The sequence below is a fragment of the Panthera pardus genome, unplaced genomic scaffold (assembly GCF_024362965.1).
Source record: "Panthera pardus isolate Hobbes unplaced genomic scaffold, ASM2436296v1 HiC_scaffold_7, whole genome shotgun sequence".
Taxonomy (NCBI): Eukaryota; Metazoa; Chordata; class Mammalia; order Carnivora; family Felidae; genus Panthera; species Panthera pardus.
Window position 1 is genome coordinate 44,110,547 of NW_026527002.1, and position 5,016 is coordinate 44,115,562.

Below are 5,016 nucleotides of genomic sequence, written 5' to 3' on the forward strand. Positions count from 1 at the left end.
ATTCTGAATATATACTCCACCCTCCCCACAAATCACTGTAAAATTCTAAAAAACCTACACATGCTTGTAAATAGATCACCCTTAAATGGAGCAAGGATCTCTGAATATCCCATGAGTCATGCAGCTAAAATGTCCCCCGGGAGCCCGAGTCGGCAGCACACATTTTCCCATAAAAAATTGAGTTCAGAGCTTTCCATGGCACCCAGCTCTATGCCAGGAAGAGCCCATCTGTGCGTAGTGGGGAAGCCATCAGTCAGGAAACCTGTGAGACCAGATGCTACGCCCTTCACCTGGTGGAAAGTCTCCCCCAGGAAGTCACTTAGGACAGCGAGGAGAGTCACGCTGCCAGAGTAGAAAGAGCAAACAGTCAAGGAATGCAGGCTCAGGTTCTAGTATAGGCTTTGTCCTGTGTTCCCCCAGGAAATATGCCTCCCTTCACCGGGCCTTTGTCACCTTATCTCTGAAGGGACGGGGCTAGACCAGATGAAATTCAACAGTGTCTGAGCTGCATATGTGCTGTACAAATGAAAAATATTTTTTAAAGCCCAGATTCAGCTCCGTTCCTCAAAGAGCATGCAGTCTTGTGCATGGATAACTGTGGCACTTCATAGTTAGGGCCTGGGGCCCCCACGAAGACTGAGAGCCACCCTTTCACATTTAAGAGGCTGAGATGCTGTGTCTCCCTGACTACAGCAGCCTCAGGTTGGGGTGAGTGGAAGTCATAACACCACAGAAATGTCACAGCCAAGGGAGGGACCTGTGGGCTCTTCTCCTTTCACTATTGGCCATTGCTAAACTGTGGAGCTTCTAAATTCACACACGCCACCAGACACTGGGAACGTCCTGATGGGCATAGAAGAGGAGTACAAAAACACTCAGATGTGGCCCTGGCCTGAGCTGTCCCCCGCTGCTCTTCTCTCTGTGTCTCAGTCAAGCCAAGCAGACCTCAGCAGGGGAGCGAGAAGCTGAGAGAAATCTCCTTAATGAGTTGGTGAGTGTCAGTCTGTCTGCTGAAGGGGTACTGGGGGTTCCTGAAGGAATCTCTAGCCCTCCTGGAGCCTGGTTAGTGGGATAAGCGCTGTTTTCTATGGGGCCCCGGGCAGCCTCAGGCTGAAGGGTGGTCTGGGTGGTTCCTACCTGCAGGTGCTAGGTCTCACACAAGGCCCTTTTTCCTCCTACTCACCTGCTTTCCATCAGCTGCCTGCATCTTCCACATCTGTGCACTCAGCAATCATGGCTATCTACTAATTCCCACTTGGAGGAAACAGATGGGACTTTATAGCCACTGCCTGCCAGCTCCTTCTGGTCCCACCTTAAAGCCTCTGCACCCCTCCTCCCGTCCCTCACTCTGGGCCTCATGAGGTCTGCCAGCCTCTTTTCCCAGAGGTGCAGCAAGAGCCCAAATCCCAAGCCGTATTCCTTTCTCCTCTCTGGTTTCCACTTCCTTAACTGACCTTTCTCCAAAGGCAGCTGGCCTGAGTCTCTTTTTTTCCTGTTCTTCCAAACTAAAATGTGTGACTATCACTCACTAACTCCATGACTGAGATTTTTCTAGCTCTTAGGCTGGTTAGCCACCAGGTGCTCGCACCCCCAAACCAGCTCACCCCTACTCTGAGCCCCGGGGGACTGACCTCCTGTGGACTACATCTCCCAGAATCCCCTGTAACTCGTTCCAATCGGGTTCAGTCATTGGGAGGCACCTGGAAGGGGGTGGGGGCTGGGAGGAAAGATAACTCAGGGTACTTCTCACCTATTCCATACCCTCTTTCTGCTTTGGGGGCATCTGGGGCTTTTGTTGAGGCCCTCCATGACTCTGGCTTCCACTAGGCAGTGTCTCCTCCGTAGTTTCACTTTTCTCTGGAGCAAAGTCACACCGTGACTTCTCCTCCTCCCTTTAGCCCTAGGGTGGTAATGACTCCCCACGTTGCTGATCTCTGCGTGCTCCACCGCGGGTTCCCATAACCCTGCCCACGCTTCTGTAATAGTGTCAGAGCCCTCTGGGGGCGAATCCTGTTTCCTGTTGTGACCATACGGATGCAATAGTCCTCCACTTTTAATTTCAGAGTTTGACTCACTGCCCTTTTAAAATTATATGATTTTTCCACTAAGATCACAAGAATGGATGCTTTGGTGTCAATATTATGCCCACTAGAAGTTCTAGAGGAACTCAAGAGAAGCTAAATTCCTTCGTAAAGCTGGGCATCATGGGAAGAAAAGACACTCTCTGAGAGACAAGATGAGAAGGTCTGCCAACAAGTTTCTCCCGTGATTGGCGGGAGACCCTGACTCCCTGATGAAAAGAAGTGAGGGAGAGCCCAGCCTTGGAAGAAGAGAGTGAGGCACAGTGATCCCAGATCTGTTTATTTTTAAGGAAACAAGACAAAATAAAACAAAACCCCTGAAAGAATCTATGTGCCTGCCACCCAAAATGAACAAATACTTACATTTTTAAATTTACTTCAGATCTTTTTAAAAAAGAAACAAAACATTACAGAGTTAAAATACCCTATGTCCTCACACCAGAGACCTGCTCCCTTTCCTTCCTCCCCAAAGTCACCACCGTGATGAATTCTACGTGTTCCCAGTCCTTCTGTTTACAACTTCACTGTACACCCATGTATTGATAAACAGTATATAACAATGTTCCATGCTTTGAAACTTGTATGAAACATGGTATCATTTTCTACATATATGCTGCACCTTGCTTTTATTATTCAGCATTGTGTCGTCTGCATCAGGCTTCTTTGCTACATAGAGATTAGATCCATGCTTTCTGGTTGCTGTGTAATATTCCATCATACGGACGCTCCATAACTTACTCGTTTTACCCAAATTCCCACTGGTGGGCATTTTGTGGTTTCAGGCTTTTTTGGTTTCTGGAAGCAGTGTTTCTAAAACAAATACACAAGTTTCCCTAAGAAGGGAAGTGTTTCCCAGAAATGGAATGTTCAGTTCAGTTGGATATGTGTATTTGCAGTTTTATTAGAGTTTGCCAAAATTATTCTCCAAAATGATTTTACCTACCTGGTGAATTCCCATTCCCCTGCATTTGTATCAGTACTTGGTATTGTCATAAGTTTTCATTTTTACCAAGCTAAAAACACGAAATTGAATTGTACTGTTTAAATGGAATATTCCCATTTACTGGTGAGGCTCAGACATCTTTTCACAACTTTCACATGTATGTTTGATGCTCAGGGTTCTTCTGTAAATTGTTGGTTTAAAGTCTTTACTCATTTTTTTGTTGTTGTTGGGCTTTTTGTCCTTTTTAGAAATTGACTTAAAGAATTCTTTATATATTTCTAATATTAATCCTTTATGACCTGACTTTTACCTTTTTTTCAGAAGTTTTAAAATTTGACATTTTCCTTTTTGATTTCTGATTCTCGTGTCTTATAAAATAAACCCTTCCCTACCTCCCTGTCATAAAAACATTCTCACAAGCGTTTAGGTCTTTAAGCCATCTGGAATTTATTTTTGGGTGTGGTGTGAGGTAGGAATCTAATGTAATTTTTTTCCACATAGGAATCCAGTTGTCTTAACATATTTATTGAATGGCTCATAATTTCCCCACTAATTTATAATGCCTCCTCTCTCATACACCAAAGTCCAATTTATGTTGGACCTATTTCTGGGTTTTCTATTCTGTTTTATTGATAGATTTGTCCATCCCTGTTCCATACCCTCCCACTCACTTTGTTAAACACATTAGACAAAACCCATAGCCTTTTATCTCCAATCCCCATTTCCACATTTCCCTCCTTAATTTTGTCCTGCACTCATCTATGAGCCCTATCTTCCCAAGAATCATCATCACCTAATTTATTTTATGCCTACTGTGTGCTAGACAGTGCTAACTACACAAATATTATGTAGTTATTCCTCACGGCCCTGTAAGGTGATCTATGTTTGCCAATCAAGACACTGAGGCTCAGAGGTTGAGAAACTTGCCAATGTCATACAGCCAGTAAAAGACAAAGCTACAACTGGAACCCAGGTTTGTTTGATGGCACCCCATTTCCACTTTCTAGCCCTTCAAGACTTCCATAATCTGGTCCTCACCTGATCTCAGAATCTTTATGTCTTTAAAATGGGTATAATAATCCTTCCTTGCAGAGTTGTTACAAGGATTATGTGAAATTATAGTTGTGAAAGCACTTAACACAGTGCCTACCACATAATAGGTACTCAATAAATGCCAGTTAAAGTTGAATAAAAAGTAGACAATAATTGCCAAAGTTAAAAAAAGAAAGAAAGAAAGAAAGAAAGAAAGAAAGAAAGAAAGAAAGAAAGTTTACCCCAGCCCATTATCCCTGCTTTAGAATCCCAGGGAAGGAGGAGGGCTGGGCAAGAGTGGGTGGAGTGAGTAGGGGTAGAAGTCTTTGGATAGTTCCACCTTCCACTCTGCTTCCTCTGGTTAGGGTCCCCCCGGGAGCAACTGGAAGACTGGTGAGGGGAAGCTGACAAGGAAGGTAAACCCTCAGAAATCTTATTTCTTCCTGCTGAACCTCAGGGCTGAGGATCAACAGCTGCTCTGTAGCTCTGGACCTACACAGCAAGCTTGGCTATTGAGTGGCTGTCATGAGGTTTCAGCCTTCCAGGCATTCAGAGCTGGAGCGGACATCTTCCCTCTCTGGGCTGCCTGAGGAAGGACTGGGGCCAGTCATCCCTTAGTGATTCCCATGGCAACAAGGCAACTGTAGGCCTCCCTCAGAGGAAGCAGGTGAAACAAGACAGCCCTTCCGGGCAGCTCTCTGACTAATGGGAACCACATTGACAAAGGAAGCTGATTGACTTGAGAAATCCAGCACAGCGCGCGGGCTCCCTTTAATGCTGGAGGATTATGGTCACTTGCAATTTTCTTGCTAATTGAAGTTTTTGTAGGAAAAGCAAACACACATATACACATGTACGCATGTATTTCCACGCTGATTCTATTTCAGAAGCAGTGGGTTGTACACATCGGTTACAGGCTTTCTTTGACTCCACCCCTCACATCTGCACCGTATCAATGAC

At 45.1% G+C, this 5,016-nt stretch overlaps 1 long non-coding RNA gene across 1 annotated transcript; it reads left to right on the top strand.

Moving 5' to 3' along the window:
• The first annotated feature begins 688 nt into the window (after positions 1-688).
• Positions 689-2,643, top strand: LOC109278089 (uncharacterized). Its single transcript, XR_002085494.2, has 2 exons — positions 689-991; positions 2,110-2,643. It is a non-coding gene; the product is annotated as an uncharacterized LOC109278089 (long non-coding RNA).
• The last annotated feature ends 2,373 nt before the right edge of the window (positions 2,644-5,016 follow it).